This window comes from Acinonyx jubatus, chromosome D1 (genome assembly GCF_027475565.1).
Source record: "Acinonyx jubatus isolate Ajub_Pintada_27869175 chromosome D1, VMU_Ajub_asm_v1.0, whole genome shotgun sequence".
Classification (NCBI taxonomy): domain Eukaryota; kingdom Metazoa; phylum Chordata; class Mammalia; order Carnivora; family Felidae; genus Acinonyx; species Acinonyx jubatus.
This window is the reverse complement of record NC_069390.1, coordinates 42,690,606-42,713,220: the sequence shown is the minus strand read 5'-3', so window position 1 is coordinate 42,713,220 and position 22,615 is coordinate 42,690,606. Positions and strand designations below refer to the sequence as shown.

At 44.4% G+C, this 22,615-nt stretch overlaps 1 long non-coding RNA gene across 2 annotated transcripts in view; it reads right to left on the bottom strand.

The window, feature by feature from the left end:
• Positions 1–13,158: 13,158 nt before the first annotated feature.
• The window catches only part of LOC128311816 (uncharacterized), a 154,624-nt gene continuing 145,167 nt past the window's right edge, over positions 13,159–22,615 (bottom strand). For both annotated transcript variants that reach the window (XR_008290442.1, XR_008290443.1), the window contains 2 exons: positions 14,168–14,367; positions 13,159–13,789 (listed from right to left, as the gene is read on the bottom strand). This is a non-coding gene — a long non-coding RNA (uncharacterized LOC128311816). The remainder of the gene's footprint in view (positions 13,790–14,167; positions 14,368–22,615) is intronic.

Below are 22,615 nucleotides of genomic sequence, written 5' to 3'. Positions count from 1 at the left end.
TGGAGGACAGTATAAGAATGCCTCACAGACCTGGGGCCCCTGATCCAAGAATAGCACAGGGTGCCAGATAAGACATCCCCTTTTCCATATACCCAGATGTCTTCTTGATGTGCAGTCAGTGATGGAGAAGCCAAATCTTAGAGGCTCCTCAGCTTCTTGCATCAGATCAAAATTGCAGATTATGCTAAGAAAGCTAGTTATTTTCCATTCTAACCATCAGGAAGCACATGATGAGTGTCAGGGAAGTTTAGAAACTTAAATAAAATATATTTTCTCTGTATCCATCTGAGTACAGTGGGCAATTTGTGACTCCACTACATCTCCTTTCCATTACTCTGATTTATGTTCTTTATAACACTTGTCATTCTCTGAAGGTATCTTATTTATGTGTTTGATTATTCCGTCTACCCTAGTACAGAGAGAGCTCTGAGAAAACAGTAACCTGTCCTGTCTCAGTCACCAGTGGGTCCCCAGCCCCAAGGGCAGGGTCTGGAATATCAAAGATGCTCAATAAATACTTGTTGATTAAATCGTGCTGTGTAAAGTCTATCAGATGAGACAATGGGTGTGAGGATGTTAAACCTCAAAGAATTATTATATTAGCTAATATTTACCAAATGACAAGTATATAGTGATTCATTTAAACGTTTATAACAATGTAATAACAATGAAGTTAGTAATATTATTATCCACAGTTTCCAAGTGAGAAAATGAAGGCACAGAGAAGTTAGGTAATATGCCCAAGGTCACAGAGCTTACAGGAGCAAAGAAGGCAGTCTGACTGCAAAGCCTGCTTGCCAGTCCAGCATGCCACACTGCCTCTCCAGTCTCATGTGTGGCCTCAGCTCACCGCCTGCCCCCCTCCTCCCTCACACCAGATGAGCCACAGACGGCTAAGTAGGCAGCGAACACTTCTCAAGATGTTTTCATCGATTTTGCCAACACTCAGCTGCTTTATCGGCTCTGATGAAACATTTGTGACAACCACAGCAATTGCAATGATCATTTCCATGCTGAAAACATTTGCCTACAAAGCAGACATTTTCTCTTCAAAGTAAACATTGGTGCTGCTGAGAAGCCGCCACCCATACCCATACATGTTGCTTCCATAGAATTTAGAATACCTCCTAGGCAAATTCCCCCCAAGCACTGCCCACAACAGACAACAGACAATGGGCTGTGATGTCTCCTTCGGGTGTCCACCTGCTGCTTCCAGCCAGTCATGAAGTGTCTCTCTTTATCTCCACTTCCAATGCCCCTAAGACTGGCACTTACCTCACACATACTAGTAACAGTCTGCCCAGGGATTAACTCTTCCCTATTATGTGTCTGTTCCATCTTGCTTCTGCATGATTCGATACCGATGATGCTTTCTTGATCTTAAGACCAGCACTTAGTGCATTTGCTTAATTAGTTAGTAGTAAACAGAAGAGGACAGTCCCAAACCTGGTTCAAAGAAAAATAAGACAGAAAGCAGTAGAGCTGGGTGGGAGGAGGAAGAACCACCTAAGGGCAGGTTCCTTAAGTATATTTCACTAAGTCCTATTTCAAAAGATATGAATAGGGCATTTGGTGTGGACGGTGGGGTGGGAAGGCTCTCATTGCCAAATAGGACCAATAGATGCAGAGTTAAAAAGCAAAAAGTAAAAAGGCTTCTTGTCAGCAGGACTTCTCAGAGCCAGGGTGCATGGTGAATCTCCAAGAGGGGCACGTGGTGCATAGCATTTTGCAAATGCATTCGACCACAGAGCTGTTTCTTTGCTGGGCTCTGCAGGGTCTTAGTGGGTCATAAAACCCACCTAAAGAAATGTTCTGTGCAAACGCAAAGGGAGAACTCCTCAGTCTAACAATATTTTGCGTGGGCATAGATAGGCAGAACACAGAGAGCCTATCACTAGCCTAGATGAAGTCTTCCTGAGAATGCAAAGGCTCTCTCTAGGCCCAGATGGCATCTTGGTGGGAATGGCGTCCCAGAATGTGCTGTAGACATGATGCAATGGACCATTCCATTCCAGGCACCATGCCAGGTCCTCTCTGGAAGCTGATTTCATCCTGGACAGCACTGTGAGGTTGGCATTATCTTCTTGTCATGTAGACGGGGAATCAAGGACCAGGAGCTTGAGCAGTGGGCTCACTCAGGCAAGATAAGAGTCTCTTGGACATCAACCCGGTGCCTTCTCCAATCCTCCTCGCTGCTTAGATGGAAGCTAAAACCCAAACAGGTGGGCCAAAAGTTGCAAGCAGTTCACCTGTCTTTCACATGTGTGACCTCTCCTTGCTGGTCCTCTCCATGCAGGACCTGACCAGAAACTGCCTGTCCCCAGGGCAGCCACTGGGGCAGGACAGAGCCTCTACCCCAAGTCAGACAAAAGCCTCTTCTCAGACCTCATCTATACACCGAATCACGAACTTCGCCAGTGCTCTTAAGTGATCGTGACTGTTTCGTTTTCGAAATATCAGTCGGCCTGTTCGAGTAATTTTATACTTAAATTATTTAAATGCAATCTATCCATTGAAGCAATTTCCCCTGCACAGGAGAAGTGTTTTCTTTTTTAGGGAACTGAAGCATGATAAATAAATGAATAAAGACTTGTAGCAGTGTCTCTCTCTCTCTCCTGAAGAAAGCACTTCGCTGCGAATCCCTCCCGTCAGAAATCTAGGAACTCATAATATTCCCCGTGGTTCTGCCGCTCAGCATTAAAAATAACCAAAGACTCGAGTCACGGGTTTTTTTCTTCTAGACACGAAGCGCATTTTACGCCACAATGCCCGGGATGACACAGGGACTGCTCAGAGCTTGCTAATATTCTCCGCTGCCTCTCTCCCCAGGCCTGCAAGCAGTTAGAATGGCTTAGTGGTGATCACAAATGCTGTCCCATTTGGAAAGCACTTCTTTAAGGCAGCGCAGATTAAAATTCATGAAAGGCGGCTTGCTTGCATAAATAAATTAAAAGCAGCAAAACTAAAGTTTAAACACCCATACACAACTGGCATTTTGCAAACACCATATGCACCGTGGTTCTCAATTCTGGGCTGTCATGCAAGAAGTAGGGAAAGAGGCCTCTTTGGGTTTGAATGCATAAAACTGGAAGCACCTTGATCACCTTTGGCACAAAGGAGCCTCAGCACCAAAGTGTGAACTAATTGATTTGAACCTTGTCTAAATGCATATGGATTTTAGGGGAGCATGCCAATATCTGGAGAGTATTGTAAAAAGAAACTGCAAGAGAGAGACAGAGCACAGACTTTGCAATCAGACAATGTCAGATTCAAATCCTAACTCTTGAAATCACTATGTTACCTTGGGTAAATCATGGGAAGTCTCTGATACCTAGCTTTCTCATCTGTAAAACAGGCCTAAGAAAACTAACCTATCACCTTAGACTGCTGTATGGACGCTGAATCTGCCCATTCGGCAGCTGGCAGAGAGGAGGTGCTCACAGACTGTGAATCCCCTTCTCCCTGCTTTTACTTTATATTTCTACAGTGGTGGCATTGTGGAAAGGAGTGAGTTCTGGGGTCGGAAGACTCAGATCTGAGCCCCAGCTCTGCTACTCGGGGACTCTCTGCCCTTAGAGAACTCACTTCATCTCTCTGGGCCTCAGTTTCTTCATTTGTAATGTGAAGATGGGAACGTGACCTCTCTCCCACACATATATAACAGCTGTGAGGGATCTGGCCCTTGCAACATGGCCAACTAGGCATGGCTGACCAGCTTATCTTCATTTCCTTAGCAAAAAAAACAAAAACAAAAACAAAAACAAGCAAACAAAACACCTGGCGCTAAGAGAGAGGGCAGAGTGAGCCCAAAGTGACTTAGAGGTAAGCAGCAGACCAGACACCAAAGGGCAGATGAACCAAACTCCTCTGTCCATGCACCCTGGGCACTCCTCCCACCCCAGTGCCTCTTACCACCCCACAGCTACGCAGGGTCTGCCAGGGAAGCACCTGGTCCAGTTCTATCCCAGCTGTAGGCACTGAGGGTCCTGTTCCACCCTGATGGAATGAATATGCTTTCATCCCTATACTCCAAAGCCTTGCTGTCAAATTCTGATTCCTCAGTGCAACTGGCATCAATAGGCTGGATGTCAGTCCCTCCTAAGTAACAAATGTGCTTCTTGCTAGGGTTTTCTGAATCCCCAAGCTGCTACCTCAGACAGGAGAGTGCTGGAGCTGGAGCTCCACGAAGCTTGTACACGGGAGTGCTGAGTTCATGGGGTCTGCCTAAGTCGGCTTGGAATAAGATACTCTTTCTGAACTGCTCTAGTGGGGAATCATGTAGGGAGCCTGTGAGTGCCCGTCTGTCATTCTCTAGCTGGAACTCGCCAGCACAACATTAAACCTCAGGGAACAACAAGAATCAGGCCCAGGCCCAAAGGGGCAGATTCTAACACACAAATTATATCTGTCAGTTAGTCTTGATGGAAAGCAATGGAAATACATTCTGGCTATTATAATCAAATTAAAAGTGTAAAAGGCTAGACTGGTAGATTTCAGATTTGAAATCCTCCTGTTAAAAAATACCTAGAAATGTTAGAAAGAAATGATAAAATGCGTATGAGCTTAGAAGAGTTTTAAGTAAGAGAAATCCAAGGGGGTTAAAATAAAGAGGAAATTACACCCCTGTGAGCTGACCCTGCAACTTGATAAGTAGGTGGGGAGATGAAAAGGGGTTTGGGGTGTCAGTCTCATTGACCTAAAGGCTTGGATTTTTATGTCTACATGAGAACAAAAGGCCAAGCCTAAGGCCTGCACAAGTTGATGCTTGAGTGAAAGCATAAAGCCAGGACTCTCTGGGTAAAAGAACAGACTTAAAAATCCATTCAACCCATTCTCTGTGTACAGGTTTGCTTGTCTATCTTGGTTGAGTTCTGGGAGAAAAAATAAAATCTTCTCTAAGAATATGTAACCATAAGGACATGCTTCACACAGGTCTGGAGTTCAAATTTCTATTATCCATATTGTTTGGTGACCCTGCCCTCCCAACAGGAGAAGTTAACAAAAAAAAAAATGAAATTCCAAACAAGGGATACTTTGGGGAACCTGGCATCAGCAAGGCTGGAAAACTTGGGAGGACTGAACCTTCAACCCAAGTGGTATAGGAGTCATACAGTCATACTAGCCCCACTAAAGATGTGCACATAATTCGATATTATGGAGTATTTGAATGTAGAGCGTTGTCTTGTTAGTTATATCAAGAATTTCCACACTCTCTTGCTTAGCTCTTAAAAGTTACCAAATTCCCTGGCAGCTAGGGGTAGCCATATGACTAAATTCTGGATAATATCTTATAAGCAGAAGTGGTGTATGGGAGCTTCCAGTAAATTTCCTCAAAGGGCAGCTGATGAGTGCCCTTTGCTGCTTCTTTTTTTGCCCACCCTGCTGTTTGGGTCATGGATGTGACAGCTATTGTTCCACCTGGAACCATGAGGAAAACTGTGGAGTCACCTTAGCAACACAGACTGCTTACATCACATCAGGACATTTATATGAGAAGAAAAGAAACTTCTATTTTATTTATTTCTGTAACTCACAGTAAAAGCAAATCCTAACTAATGAAATGAGGGGGAAATCTACCAAGAGTTAGGTTAGTGGGTAAAATAAAAAGCAGGGCTGATGCCAAAAAAACAAAACCAAAACAAAACAAAACAAAAAGTAGATAATATAAATGTTGAAAAATGATTACAACTTAATTGTCTCAAAGAACAAATAACAGTAATAGAAATTAAAAAAATGAAGTCATTGAAACAAACAACCCCCCCCCCCCGCCCCCGCCTGCAGCAATGAATGAGTTAAAGAATGCATTACCTGGAAAGGAAGAGAGAATTGGTGACCTCAAAGGTACATCTGAGAAAATTACCCAGAATGTAGCAGAAAGAAAGAAAGAAAGAAAGAAAGAAAGAAAGAAAGAAAGAAAGAAAGAAAGAAAGAGAAAGAAAGAAAGAAAGAAAGAGAAAGAAAGAAAGAAAGAAAGATGAAAGATGTGAAGATAAAAATGAAACTATCCAACACATGTCTATTAGGAGTCCCAAAAAGAGACAATATAGAGAATGGGGGAGATGGAGTATTTGAATAGCTAATGGCAGAGAACATTCTATACTTAATAAATTGTAAGATTTGAGATTCACAAATTGTAAGATTTGAGATTCACAATTAGTCATAAGAAAGAGATTAGATACATAGATGGTAGATAGATGGGTAGATAGATAGTAGATAGATAACCACAAAGAAATACATTACAATGAAACTTTGGAACTCCAAAGGAAAGATCTCAAAAGCAATGACAGAAATGAATAGATTAACTGACAGAAGACTTCTCAACAGAAACAGAAGACAACACACTATAGTGGAATAATATCTTCAAAGTGCTGAGGGAAAATAATGGTCAAGCTAGAATTCTATGTCAAGCTAAATATCATTTTTCAATCATAATATTGAGGACAAAGACATTTCTGGAGACACGAAAACTATGAGAATTACCACTAACAGATTTTCATTCAAAAAATTACTCAATGCTATATTTGAAGAACATTGAAAGAGTGGATGGTCACCAAGTTGCAAAACTGAATGATGAGCAATGAACTTGGAAACCATGTGAATAAATCTAAATAAACATCAAATTATTACAAATTAATAATATGACTAACTTGAAGGTAGAAGAAGAAAGTAGAACTAAAATACAGGACAAAAAGCATATGAAATGGGAAAAGTACGATTGGTGCTAAGGCAAGCATGTTAAAAAATTTAAGGGTAATGACTACAAGAAAAGATACGGAATGAGAAGTTTCCAAACCCATGATGGGGCAAGAGGATAAAGAAAACATGGTCAATCCATTAAAAGACAGGGATTGGAAAACAAGCAGAAAATCAGAGGAAATAAAAAGAGTAAAATGAGAAAATAGAAATAGAACAGAAATAGAATTATATATATGTATAATTCTATTTAAATACACACACACACACACACACACACATACATACATACATACATACCCCAAATACAAGCATACTAAATCTGTAACCTAAAAGATAGAGAGTGTTAGGTTGGATTTAAGATAAAAGTTTACTGGGAAATTAAACTGGTTCTAATAAAGTTAGTTTGATAAGATCCTTCTTCTCTAAACATGTTGGCAATATTAGGGCTTTCAGAGGGCAAATACATAATTTTCTCTCCCCTCTCCCATCCAAGTTTAGGACCAATTGAGAGCCAGGCATTAGCAATCAGATATATGGAAATCAAAGTATCACATTTATTACCAATAACAGCTCCACTGTATTCTTAGGTGGGCGACAACACAGCCTTGCTTGTGCAGAATCCCAGAAGTTAGATTGATTTGCCCACCCAGTGATGGATAGTATTAGACAGCCACAAGCCTTACCCCTAAGGGACGGGGTCACCTCTTGTAAAAGTTATGACATGAGGACACAGAGAATTGTCTGCAAGAGATAGATACAAAAGAGAGGGTGGATGGGACTGAGCTAGTCATGCTCAGCTTCAGGCTCCAAAGTCACCAGTCTTGGGAATAGGGGGTGGGACAAAAGTGTGGGAAATCAAATAGCTATATCCTTCCTGGGTTAGCAGATTATAGGGAATGCATTGCAAAGTAGAACACTGCTTCCTGGGAAAGCTAAAGCCACACTTGGTGACCCTGACGTGACAGTGATAGCCTTGAGAGGAAGATTTTCAGGTGGCAGAATCCACACGTTCAGGAGAAGAAAGTGAAATTGTCCAGACTTCAGATCCCAGTAAGGGACAGCAGTGCGCTTGGGATAGCTGCCAACGTATGTAGTTTTCAGTGAGAGTATTTCTTTTCTCTTTCTTTATCATGGGCCAAAAAATGACAAAGGAACAGCTATTATATTTAAAAACTTAACAGCAGCTTTTAAAGGTGGCTCATTGTACTGTCACAAAAGATCACTTAAGTTGTTATGAGCAATAGAGATGCCTGCCCCTGGTTCCCCAACCATGGTGCAGTTGATTTAAATCTATGGGAACAAGTGGGAAACTTTTTTAAAAGAAAACATGAAAAAGGAGAGAAGGTTCCTGCTCCCATCTTAGTGACCTGGAATTTAGTTCCTACGGCATTATGCCCATTACATGTATCTCCAGAGAAGGAACAAATTAAGAAAGCAAGCCTAACACCCACCTCTCCTATGGCACCTCCTACAATGGAGGATGACTCCCTTCCACCGCCTCCTCCTGTACCTATTCCTTCCAATCCCTTAAAGCCAATACCTATACCAGGGGGACATAAACCTTCGTTTACGCAGCAATGTTTACAAGAGAGATACACTGCTGGGGAGTTTCATGCATTCCCTGTCATTACCACTGCTGGACACCAACCTAGGCATCAATCCCTCCCGTTTACTGTCTTTAAGGAATTGAAAGGAAGTATTCCTGAGAATGGTATCCAAAGCTGCTTTACTAAGGGGATAACTGAAGCAATAGGAAGTGGATATGAAATGACACTCTGGGATTGGAAGGCATTAACAAAAACCATACTTCCCCCCACTCAGCATGCTGTGTGGACTTTAGAATATCAAGAGGGTTGTACCACACAGGCAATTTGTAATTGAGATTTGGGTATTCCGATAGGAATAGAAATGCTACAGGGTGTTATAGTCATTATGGTTGGCCATTATACCCCAGCTCAAGCCCAAGCCCAGGCCGATCGTGGGTTATTCCAACAATGTTCTCCTATTGCATCCGCTGCCTCATCCTGAGTCCCGGACACAAAGACAAAACCAGGTTCCTTAGCCACTATATGGCAGGGAGCCACTGAGCCTTATGTTGGTTTCATGAATAGGTTGCAACAGAGTTTTCTCCAGGTAAACAGATAATGAAGAAGCTGCTCAAGTTATACCGCAGCAACTGGCCTACGAAACGGTAACGCGGACTGTCAGGCGATCTTCTCTGGCATATGTACTCAAGCCAGAGGTATTGCTGAATTCATTAGGGCGTGCCAAAATGTGGGGACTGAAACACATTAACGCACATGTTCTTGTGGCTATTATGAAGCTGTCTCCAGCCTCTCATGCCTGCTTTAACTGGGAAAACCAGGGCACATGCAAAAGGACTGTCACCAACAAACAAGGGGACAAACCAATAAGTTACCCAGTAAGGATTGTTGAAAAGGGAAACATTGGGCAAATCAATGCCAATCTAAATTTGATAAGGAAGGACAACCCCTCTTGGGAAATGAGGAAAGGGGCATCAGCTCCCACGTCCCCAATCCCAAGTGGAGCAAAACCATACAGAACCCTATTCCTCAGGTTTTCTTAAGTCAGGTCAAGGACGGGTTTTGCAAGAAGCCACCACAGGAAGTGCAGGATTGAACTTACACCCTGCCTCAGAATTAATTTTAAAGGAACAAGATCATGTCTGTATATGGCCCCTTACCCACAGTGGGGATTATTCTAAGATCTTGCACAACAGAAAAAAAAAAGGGAGTTTTTGTACTACCTGAAATCTTGAGTATTCCTTTCTGCCATCCTCGGCTCTGCTGGGCAAAGCTAGAAGCCAAACCCACACCAAAGGGCAGGCATTCTCCTCGAGTGGATCTTCAGCCACAGGGCAGCACGAAAGATAAAACTCAAGAATCCAAAGCAGCAGAGCCAGGCTATAAAACAAGTAACCACAGCTGTGCAGCAGAAACAGAGCAGAAAGGTGAACCCCTAGTGGATAGGCCCCAAGGGCCTGTTGGGCTGTGACCAGTTCCAGGCTGAAAGTGCTCAATACAAGATGAGTCCTTTGCTGGGGTGAGGCTGCGAAACTTTGAAACCTGGAAACGCTTCCCACTTCCTACCAAAGCCAGACACGTTAGAGGATAGTCAGAGCTTCCCAAATAAGGAGGCTGCTGCCTTAGTGATTCACTCAATAAACCCACTGTCCCCCCTGGGATAGGTATTGCCACATGACAGCACACCTGATTCTTAGCTGGGGATTTGGTGCCCAGTAAAAGTGACCATGAGAACCGGTCTGCAGGGAGAAGGAAGAATTAAGAAAGAGAAGGAAAAACAGCCTAAAATAAAACCTCCCCTGAAAATGATCCTATTGACCAGAAGTATAAAGCACATTTTAAAAATCCAAAGCTAATAAAGAAGCTAACAACATTAAAAATCAGAACATGTTTTCTCTCCACATAAAATTGATTTTATTAAATCAGTCTGCCAAAGATATTAAAGTAGGAGTATTTAAAATTCTCAAAGAGAACAACTAAGAAATAATTTCCATGAAATAAGAGCAAGAAATAGTGAACCCCCCCTGCAAAAAAAATCAGGAAATGAATGTGAAGTATGTATGAAAAGGAACCAACTCACATTCTTAGAAGTGAACAATGTAGTCATTGAAATAAAATACTAAATAAAATAAACTGAATCAGACACAGCTGAAATGAAAATTAACAAAGTAGAAGTTAAGAACAAAGAATTCAATCACACCTCAGCAGGAAAGGTAAAAAAATTGTTTTGTTTTGTTTTTTTAATTGATAAAAAGGACCATTAACAGACCCAGAGGATGGATTGAGAGGCTCCAACATACATCTAATTGGAGTTTTTGATAATAGAATAAATGAAAGAGAAGTAGCACTTGATAAACTAAAAGGATTGAAGACAGATATGAGGACTTTTGGCTGACAATAGAGGACTAGATGTATTCATTAAGCTTTTATCCCTACCGAAATCCCTCAGTAAAATGACAGTAAAGGGATTTTAAAAGCCATACAGTTAACAAAGAAAAAAAGAACAAGAGAGAAAGCAATAACAACACAACTGTGGAAGCTACAAATGGAAAGCTGACTCCATAAACTTGAGAAAGCTGAATTCTAAACAGCGGTGAGAAAAGTCAAGAGACAACCCAATTCATATCCCAGAATTCTCCAAAGGCTCAGAGACTCACCGCCGCTAAGAACTTCTGAACACTGGAGGAAGATGGGGTTAAAACCAGTGGACTTGGATGAAAGTCTAGTAAACAATCAACTAGATCCCACCATCCTTCCCAGCCAGGCAACTGTTCCTGCCCACCCAGCTGATGATTGGAGTTCTGTTCTCTAAAGCAGTGGTCCTCACCCTAGAGTCCCAGCACCAGCAGCTTCAGCATCACCCGAGATATTGTTACACATGCAAATTATTGGGCCCCAGACTTCCTACAGCACAAACTTTAAATCTGTTTTTTTGTTTTTGTTTTTCTAACAATCCCTCCAGGTAAGGTCTGAGAACCACTGCTCTAAAACAAAGGGTTTTTGAACTGCAGGGCATTAAGCATAATTGAGATGAATGTGCATACTAAAAATAAGGGGAGTTAGAAAAATTCACTTAATAAATGCTGACCCTCAGCATTATATCCTCCTTGAGTCCAGAATGCTGGCAGATAAAGCACATATAGACTCCAGGAAAGAGACCAGCATCATCTCTGGGGCATCTGACAAACACAAAAAGCACAGACTGTGAGATGCTGACATGAAGAGTTCTGTAAGCTAAAGCCCACCCACATCATCTACCTTGAATTTCACTGTTGACAAGTCTCTACTCAGCTTTGAAGTCTCCCATCCTGAAATACAATCAGACAACTCCTCAGTTGTCTGGATCAGAAATCCAGGTATTTAATGAAATGTTCCGACATCATAGATGATAAAAGAAAAAAATGGGGAAACATGGAGAAAATAGAGACTAGGAAAAGGCAAACTTTTAAGAATACCTATCATTTACAGCTTTTGAAAATTATTGTTGTGGCCACGCATAGGAAGATGGAAACAAAATATTCAAGGAGCAAAAAGGAGATCTTGGAAATTAAAAAAAATTAATATTTATTTATTTTTGAGAGAGAGAGAGAGACACACAGTGTGAGTGGGTGAGGGGCAGAGAGAGAGGGAGACACAGACTCTGAAGCAGCCTCCAGGCTCTGAGCTGTCAGCACAGAGTCCGACATGGGGCTTGAACTCATGACCCGCAAGCAAGATCATGACCTGAGCCGAAGTCAGACGCTTAACCGACTGAGCCACCCAGGTGCCCCAAGAGATCCTGGAAATGAAAAAAATGTTAACAAAGATGAAAAACACAACAGAAAAATTTAAAAGATCTCCAAGAAAGTGGACAAAGCTAAGAGAGGAAAGACCAAAAAGTAAAATATAAAATAAAAATATAATTCCTAAAGATCTTATAACCAAATAACAGGAAATTTCTAGGAAAGCTGAGGCAATGAGGTAAATACAACCATCAAAAATATATTTCAAGAAAATGTCCCAGGACTAAAAGCATGAGTTTCTGATTAAAAGTATTCATCAGAACAATGGATTAAAAAAAAATTAAAAAACAACCTACACCAAGGCACAACATTGTGAAATTTCCAAAGAATAAGGACCATGACAAAATTCCGTAAGTTTCCAGGGGTGGGGTGGGGGCAGAAACAAAACAGGTCACACAGTTTCAGGAATCAGAGAAGCTATAGACCAATGTCAATCTGGAAGATGGAAGACAATGGAGCCATGCCTTTAAAACTCTGAAGGAAATTAATTTCTAATCTCGAATTTTATTCCCAAACTATAAATAGATCCAATAAATAAAGTGTGAAGGTAAAATAAAAACATTTTTAGATCAACACACACACACACACACACACACACACACACACACACACGCAAATTGCCTTCCATTCTACTCTCTCCGGAAGCCACTAGAGGAGGCACTCCAACAAAATGAGGGAATAATCAGAATAAGATGATGATGTAGGGCACAGTTCACAAGAGGGCCAGACCAGGCCAGAGGTGAGGACAGCCCCACAGATGCTGCGGAGACAGATGCCAGGGGGACTGCTGTGCACAAGGCAGACCGAACGAAGTCAGGAGGCTCCTGAGGAGAAAATGATGACAAGCTTTACGTAAATGGAAGTCTTGAGGGGAGAGGTAGACATTTGGCGAAGAGTTTGGAATTTAATTACTGATTCGTACATGCCATCCCAGGCCATGAAAAATATGACAAATATTAGTTCTAGGAAAAACCAAATGTTGTGAAGGAAAGGAAAAACGATCAGGTGGCTAAATGAATCACCTGTGAAGATCATCACATGGAATAATAATATAAACACTGGATTTTTATCTCTCAAAACCATACTATTGCTGTATTATAACGAGGATGTGGGGAATGGGAAGACTGTGAAGTGGGTTCGGGAGAGCAAAGACAGATAAAATCCGTCTTCCATGATGGAAAGTCCTTAGATGGTGTCTAAAACGAACACTCAAAAAGTAGCACTATGAGTAAGGGAGTAAATAACAAAATTCTCAGCTTCTTGGGGACAACTGGTTGCCTCTGAGAAGGGGGTAATGAAGATGACGACAGAGGGCTTCAGTTTGGTATAGTTGACTTTATAAAGCTAATTCTCCAAATGTTGTCCATAATTAACTTTCATTAAAAAATTAAAAAGAAAAAAAAAGAATTTTAAGGGGGAAAAATAGCATAGATAAAGGCCTGAGATGTGGGTTTTGACTCCATCTAAAGTATCATAATCTTGGGGGGCAATGTGTACCAAGAAAGCGTGTTCATTTTTTTTTTGTACTTAATTTATTTTAGTCAATATATTTTTAGGGAGGAAAAAAAAAGGCTGTTTTTCAGGTGACGTGAAATGTTCCAAGGACATGTTGGTCTTTTCACTGCCCTGGGAAGACAAAAGCAGAGGAGAGAAACAGGAGCCATTTCTTTTGGTTGCTCGGAGACCTTGCGGGGGTAACGTGAGAACACGAGGGCATTTGAGACACGCCTGACAATGTCGAAACAGCAAGCGGCCTCATCTTCCATTCTATATTTTGAAATAGGAAAGAAAACAGATGAAATAGCTTTTTCATTATTTTCCACATCCCGAAAGGAAATTCACTTCAATTTTAATAACATTTCTATTTCTTATTTATCATCATGCAAACCTTATAAAACTTGCAAACCCCAAATTTGGAGAGATAGGGTGGCAGGATGAAAATGTTTCTGCCATCAGTCCTTTTTTTTTTTTTATTGAACTAAAAATAAAATCTATGTTACTTTTGAAGGAGAAAACAGATGGATAATAGCTAATTCAACGAATGGCTGTGAAGTCTCGGGAACCTGGCTCAGGCCTACGCAGCCAGAAGCAACACCCAAGGTCGCGGCATAGAGCTGGTCAAGTGCAGACACCGGTCCTGCTCACCTCGCCCTGACCTTGTATCTCACGCTGACGACACAACCAGCCCTGGACAGTGTCCACCACTGCTCCCACTCAACCACGAATGATGCTCTCATCCTCGGCCGCCGGCCACGAAAGACTCTTCCTCTTCATCTCTCCTTGCATCGCTGACTCCTGATTTGAAACCCAGGTGGTGTTTCTGCACGTGGGGCTTATAACCATCCCTAGTTACAGGGAGAGTGAAGAGTGAGTATCTGGAATTTCCAACTACCCACCAAGATCCCTAACATGGAAGAGAGAGTTGGTGATGTCAGGCTGATGGCAAAGACATAGTAATAGCAATGATGGCAGTCATAATTTGGGCCCGATAAGGTGCATTCAGCCTAACTGGGTTAGAACGCTTGGCCCTTCCTTTTCTTAGCAATTCAGCCAAGCAGATTCTTACTTAAAGGCCTTTGTTCCTGCTGGTCCCTCTCCCTGGGATTTGCTTCCCTCCAACATAGGATTCTTTGTTACTGGTGGGGGAGTCTGCATTGTGTGAATGGAGGTCTTGGTTCTCGGATTCCCCAAGAAAGATTTACCTGAGGAAACTGGCTTGAATAAAAATAGCCAGAAGGAAAGTACGAAGCACAAAGCAGTTAATTAAGGACATACACTCTCCAGGTGGGAGAACCAGCAGGCCCAGAGGTGGCAACAGCCCTGAGGCTACAGGGGTCTTCATTTTATGTGAGTGGGGTCTTGTGTAATAGATGAGGTGGCTTCTAATAGAGGCTCCTTCCAATCATTTGGGGGACTCCTCCCACAGGTTGGGAAGTGGAATTTTTGACCTTACAAGGTTTGTGTGTGTGTGTGTGGGGGGGAGCCATCATGGCAGCCTTCCCCCACAGTGGGGGGTGCTAACCTCTATGCAAATGAATTATAATGAATCTAATTGTTACCCTGGGGCAGAGGTGGAAGAGGCGAGCACAGGTTCTGCACCTGCAGCTCTTGGTTTGTTAGCCACAGGGGTCTTGGAAGCCACAAAGTCTGGATGTTGTGCCCTCAGGCTTCTAATGTGTCACCTATTTATCATGGTCCCTGCCTCCAGCTCCTGTCTGTCTACTCCATCATCTTCAACCATCTTATCATCTCAAAAAGGCAAGCTGTTCAAAGCCACATCCTCCTTGGCATTTCATAACCCCCTTCCATGATTTATGTCTCTCCCTGGAGCTTATCAAGGTGAGATAAACGATATGGTTTACCTGTTGATCTTTTCCCTTGCTGCTTCTTCCCTACTCCCCACTATCCCGCTTGGATGTAAGCTCCATGAGAGCTGGGGTTTTGTCTGTATTGATTACTGCCGTATTCCCCCCAAGCCCAGAGGACTGCTTGGCACTTAGTGGACATTCTATAAATATCTCGTGACTGAATTAGGTTCAACACCCAAGTCGTTTAAGCCTCAGCTCATCATTTGTAAAATGGGACTGATAATAGAAACTACATAATAGAACTGTGTGAAAAATTAGGTAAGATTGTATTTGTGCCAGGAGAGGGTAAGTGTCCCTGTACCAGGCCACCTTGCATTCCTTGCTTTCATGTCCACCCTCACTCACCAGGTCAGTTAGACTGAAGCCCCTACCACTTTAGGAAAGATGTCATGGTAGGACCTGAGAAGAGAGACATCACATTCTTGGCCATTGAGGTCAATGCTCTCTGTTGAGAAGCAAGACAGGAAATACTTAGAATATGTGATCAACTGGAACCAGTTTTTCCTGTCTCTCCACCACCCACCCCCATAAAATCTCCAAAGGTGGGAGGAGGGAGAGAGCATCGGAGAGAAAGCAGTGGGACTCTCAGAGGAGCTACTCTTACACTCTACACCAGCCTCCCTGGCCCTGGGGGGGGGGGGCAGCTTCCAGAAAGAAAGAGGGGTCAGAATACTCTTCCAGAGACAGAGGCCCTGGGTGCCCATGAGTCTCCAGTGGCCCCAGCATGGTGCTGGAAAACAGCTGGGCTTTCCTGTACCCCATAAAATGGTTTCAGTATTAGGAGAGAAAGATGCCAGAGAATGGCAGAGACCAGGCAGCCAGGGACCAGCTGGGACAGAGTGGTGTCTGCACGCCTGAGGCAAGGATACCAGCGACCAAACACCAGGAGATACATCTGGGCAGCCACCATCCTTGGAAAAAGAATGACCTTGGGCCAGAAGCCTCAGCCTTTTCTCCACCCACACTCATGCCGAGACACTACTCAACTCTAGGATGTAGATGCCACACTGAGGGAAAGGAGGAAAAAGGGAAACATTCTGAATTCACTGAACTCAATGCAACTTGGAAAATACTAAAGTCACCTTGAGCCCCAGTGATGAGTAAAAGTGGGTGTCTGCCATCACTCAGAATGGGGGCTTGAAAAAAAACTTTTATAAATGAGTAAGTAATTAATAAAAATAATAAAAATAAAGTTATAGAGAAATACAGAGGATGATGTTTATTTGATGAGTGTGTGGCCTATAAAAATTATCTCTACTAAAATACGTAAAGAACATATTACAGCATCTGGCACTTAGTAAGCGACTAAATAAATGGAAGCTACAATCATCACCATTACGACCTGCCAGACCCCAGGCCACTCACTTTGCATGGGTCATCTCTAATTCCCACAGCAATCCTGCAAGGGAGATATTATATTATTTCTATTATTTATTTATTTATTTATTTATTTATTTATTTATTTAATTAACATTTATTTATTTTTTGAGAGTCAGAGAGAGACAGAGCACGAGCGGGGTTGGTGCAGAGAGAGGGAGACATAGAATCCGAAGCAGGCTCCAGGCTCTGAGCTGTCAGCACAGAGCGCGACGCGGGGCTCGAATCCACGAACCGTGAGATCATGACCCAAACCGAAGTCGGTCGCTTAACCGACTGAGCCACCCAAGCGCCCCTTCTATTTTGTATTTAATAGAAATAGGACTTGAAAAGATTCGAATACTTGGCCAAAGTCTCTTGCTTAGGGAAGGTCAAAGGTGGGGTTTGACGCTGGGTTGCCTGACGCATCCAAGGCTCTCGTGCTGCCTCACAGGGGGTGGGGGGTCCTTCTCGGTGAGGTAGGTGAGTGGTCTGTCCACACGGCTGGATGGGGCTGCCAGGGACCGGTGGGCTGCTGTCGGTCACTGCAGTGATCTCATGCAGCCAGTGGAAGTTGAAATCCATGTTGGCCTCTCCCAGATAGACAGGCATTGCTTTGTGATATAGACAGAATCCAGGGGCCAGTGGGCTTTCAAATGAGACACTGGTTGATAACCCTCAAGGAGCTTCTGATCACTCAGCCCCAAGACCCTCAAGTCAGAAAAGTATGCATGAGAAGGGCAAAGTCTTCCATACCAAAGCCTAAAAAAATGAGTTGGGGAAGGAAATCCTTTCCCATCACAGCTGGGGCGACATCTGGATGACAGTCTAACTTCAACTGATATGATGGGCTGGCCCCACTTTGTGAGAGCAAGAGGGACCCAGAGAAGGGGTCAGCATCCAAGGCAGGAGCCACAGAAACTAAAGGCCCACCAAGGGATGCCAGCAAGTCACGTGGGTCTTCACTCAGAGCTGTGAGGGGACCAGTGGGGGAGTCGGGGTGGTTTCTGTGTCCATACCCACGCACACTTGGATTTTCCTGAGTGCAGGTGAGCCAGAGAAACAAGGGATGTGCAATTGTGCACGGACTTCAGAGTAACTATGCTTTCTCTGCCCACAAGTCACACGTACGCGCATACACCCGCACACACACAAATACACACAGAGGCCCTGGACCCAGTCTTGCTCTTGTGCTGGCTGCCTTTTCTGAAATAAAAACGGTCCTTCACGTCTAAGTCCTTCACTTCCTTCCACTTGTTGGAGTTGCTATTTAAAAGATTGATTTGTATAATGCTCCATGTTATCACCTGGGTTCTCCACTCCATCCCCAACACTTACCTCACGTTTTCTTCCAGGCTTTATGGGCTCTTGCTGTTTCTGGTGTTCTCTCAGTGACTGGCAGAATACAGACTCATGTCGCAGGTGGATGTGCCCTGCTCTGGTCAAAAGGTAGGTCTCCCAGGACAGTGGTATCTGGGAATGTCCTCAGCTGTCATCTCAGACCAGGAAGGACCCAACGCAACCCCAGACTGAGGGTTCCAGGGCTGAAAACCCAGCCGTCCTCAACCAAGTAGAACTCCCCCTAGGGCATAAGGAGATGAGGATTTGGGAAACGTGGAGGAGTTGCTATTTTTCACAAGGACCGATGACCAAAGCCACAAAAGTGGGTACTAGAGTTGAGCCCAGTTAAAACGGCCTGATGAAGTCCCACCCCTTTCCCATCTTCTAAGATCTCTATGTCCATGCATAATGAAGGGGTGGGGGCGGGTTCCTTGAATGGAAACTTTCTGGACAGAAGCCCAGGATGGTAGGAGCAGACTCCTCAGCACTCGGAAACTTTAAGAGATTAAACGAAAGACTGGTCAAAGACATGCGCTAAACCACACTCAGCGAGAGAGGGGGGTCTTTGTGTCCAAGATGCAGGCAGGCTGCAGTGTGTGTGTTCCAAAGGGAGGGAAGGGTCTTTGGGGATGGGGAGGGGAAGGCCAAACCCGCTTCAAAGTGCACTCCCAAAAGTCTTATGCTCCCTCTGATGGTGGCTTCTACGGTGATGTCTCTATCCTCATAAAAGCTCACCATTCTGGCAGAGAAAGAAATCGCCCAAAGACATAGCATCAATTAGGTCTCAAAGAGCTCCGAGATGATAACTAGCCATTACTGAGCTCTTAAAACACGCCAGGCCCTGTTCTAAGTCTGATTTGACTCTCAAGCTGTGTTATTCTTACTACACCCTCTGAGGTAGGTATCCTTTACTCTCTCCATTTTATAGGTGAGGAAACCAAAGCACAGAAAACCTAACGCACACTACTCAGCCCAAGGTCACACAGTAGGAAGTGACCAAGCTGGGATTTGAGCCCGGGGAGCCTGACTCCAGCACTGAGAGCTAAGCCACCTCACCACACTGCCCAGCCTGTGCTCACTTCTCTCAGAGCCCTTCACCAAATGCACTGCCATGCTCTGGTTACTAGTTCATCTCCTCTGCTCTTGACCATGAGCTCCTTGAAGGCACATCACATATCTTAGTGTTCTCTATTCATTTTCAAATCCTAACAAAAAATATGGTTCCAGTAGGTTCTCAGTAAATGCTGAGTTAAACGACGGGTCTGAACAATTCTTACAAAGCTTGCACTATTGCAGGGGAGAAAGTGACTAAGAAAAAAAGTTTGTTGACCTTTTGCCATGTAAGCAGTACCATGCTGAGCACACTGCACTTACCCCCCACCTTCATTCCCTAGAGTTCTCTGAGGGGTAAACACTATCACTAGGCTGGTTTCACAAAAAAGAAACGGAGGTGCAGGGAATGTAAGTGGCAGGCACAAGGCCCCACAACTAGGATTTTCATTCAGGTGTTTGACTGATTGCCCTAGCACTTAATGATGACCCAATATAGTGCATCCAGGCTAGAATGGGCCACGGGGAAAGAAGACAATGAGGCATCTAAGGGCCATGGTGGAAGAAGAAAGAATAATGAGGGGTCTAAGGAGGAGGGTAGCCTTTCAAGCAGGGGATCAAGGAAGTCTTCCTGGAGGAGGTGGCACCTGACCTAGATCTGGAAGGATGGGTAGGATCTGAACAATCAGAGACAGACGGGCAGGGCAGGGCAGGGCAGGGCACTCCATGCAGAGGAAACTGTATGCGCAGAAACAGGGGCAGAGCACTGTGGCATGTGCAATAAAGAACCAGATGACTTTCACTTGGCTTCAGTTCAGGATGAGTGACCAGGAGTGCCTGGAGCCACACTGCAGAGAGTTTTGAAAGACAGGCCTGCGTGCTTGGATTGAGTTGCTAGACAACAGGGAGCCATGGGATGCTTTTGAGCAGGGGGTGATATGTTAGGCCTGTGCCTAGGATGACTTCACAGTCATAAAGAGTAGGGTTTAAAGCAGGAGGGGTATCGGCAGGGTAAAGAACAATTAGGATTACTAAAGAAATGGGATCAGAGTCTTAGCCAGGCATGGAGAGGGGAGAGTGGAAGCAATAGATAATTTGAAGCCAGAACCAATTACTTAGCTACTGGTAAGGTGTGAGGGCCGAGAGGGAGAGAGTTAAGAGAGATGTTAAGGTTTTCCTCTGGGCTCGGAGGATGACAGCTCCCTTAGCAGGGAGCACGCACGAGGGAGCGCAGACCGTGTCAGGGCTGGTGGGTGACTGAAGCTAATGAGCCGATCCCCTCACACTGGGAGCATTTTCTAAAGGGTCAAATCTAAATTCCAGGCCATCCGCCCCCTATGCCAGAAGAGCTTTCATTGGTAAGTCGGGGCTCCACTTCCATTCCTTAGACAAATTCTCTGTTTAGATTTGATTTATGCAGGGCAATGTATATCAGATATCAGTGTCAGGCATCAACAGCTGCCACACACACACACACACACACACACACACACACACACACACACACACACGCCCACCGCCACTAATGACCAGCAGCTTAATGAAACCCCTTCCCCTGTGTGAGCCGCATTAGTGAGCTGATCCACTAATAGAAGACAAGCCGTACAAATCAAAAACTAAAAACTTCCAGATTTCATCCTGCTTTTCCTTATGTCACTTATTTTATGCCGCGTGAATTGGATATTAGTTTCCCAGTTTCACCGAGATGTCGGATCACTAGGGTAGCTTGAGCAGACTCAATTTCGCTTCGAGTAATAGAGTGAGATTATTCAAAATTATTTCCAGTGGGCTGAGCCTGCCTGTTCCTTCTGTTATGAGAATAGAAGTAAACAACTCGACACCCTCCTCGCAAGCTGACATCCTTGACACAGCGCCCCTATGCCTAGCTCCTTAATCGCGAGAGCATTTTGGTTTTAGCCACGCTCAATTAATTCATCCAGGAAAGGGTCCAGTCAGAAAGAGTTGATTTAAAGTGAGATAAACTGGGCATCTGCTTGGAAAACCAGATGATCCCAAATATGTCTTTCATCGTGAGAAAATGAAGAGCTCTCTCCATATTTAGAGCAGGAACTTCTCGGCTGCGTTTTTTTTTTTTTTTTTTTTTCCTTGAGAGTTTCAGCAGTAGCAGTGACAGAAGCCACAAATGGGACGCCTCTCCTGGAATTGAGCGGGTCTGTGCTGCTGGGGATGGAGAGACCACCCACCTGCCCACAGCCCCTGCTGGCCTCTGCGTCCTGTGGGGCCAGCGAGGAGGGCTGTGGAGTCCAGTAGGGTCTTTATCCCCCGCTAGACACACAGCTGGTCCCTCTCGCAGTTGAACACAGAAGAGCTGAGCTAGCACTTGGAAAAGTGGGATGTCGACATTTTTTGCTCAAATTTGATAAGCAGCGGAAGATTAGCACCTTCCTCGAAGTCTCTGTTTGGAACAATGTTCCTTTCAAGGCATCCAAATTTGGCAGAAAATTCAGAGCCTGCAGACAGGCCTGAAGCTCGTGGGGAGAAGAGAGGGGTGGGAAGATCTGAGCTGGGGAAGGAAGAGATGCAGTGACAAGCCCCCAATCCACAGCTTTTAGGGCTCCAGGGGAGAAGGAAGCCCTACCACGTGGATTGTCTGCCCTAGCAGCCCTCCTTGGAGCTGGTTTCGGGGTGTCTGGGCTAAGCAGAGAGCCCAGACAGCAAAGCATCTGTCTGGTGGGCAGGGAGACCTGGGCTCTGGTGGCCTCGAATCACCCCGGGCACCCTGCTTCAATGTGCAGAAAGCATTACATGGCACAAACAAGCCGGGGAAATAGGGGACCAATCGGAGCATTGAAAACAGGCTTTTCTGGCCTCCCAGGGAAGGCTAGGGTTTCGGCTCTGCTCCCATCTCCTCACATTTTCCACTGATGTCACCCCAGGCAAATAATCGGTAGAGAGCAGACTTAAGTGGAAGCGGGGTGCAGGGGGCTGCTGTGTGAACAGAGCAGTGGGATGGAGAGAGAAGCAGGGCCCGGACCGGTCCCTGTTGTGACCCGAGGTATGGCCTCCTCACTGTGAAGCAGGACCACAGGCCAGGCATTTGTTGCAGCACGAAACCTTCCTCTTGTTTCTTGATCAAAACCATGCTAGTGAAGTTACGCCCCTCTTCAGGAGCACAGGGATTTCTGCTTCAGGCCAGCCCTGACTTTGGCTCCCACTGTCCCAGGCAGGCAGGCAGCGTTGCATAGCAGGCAAGCATGAGGCTGATCAGGAAGGGGGTTCTGGCCTTGCTCCACTGCCCTCTGTGCTGGGAGGCACCCTCAGCCCTTCTCTGGGGCTTGGCTTGTAACAGGTACCTGGCCAGGGACTTTGGTCGTGTAATGGGCCCTTCAGTGAACGTGTTACCAAAACCCAGTCTGAAGGTCCCTGCAGATAAACTTCTTCAAACCAGCCGAAATTCAAGAAATATTAATTCAGTGTCTCCTACATGCCAGGCATTGGGCTAGGTACTTTCATATAA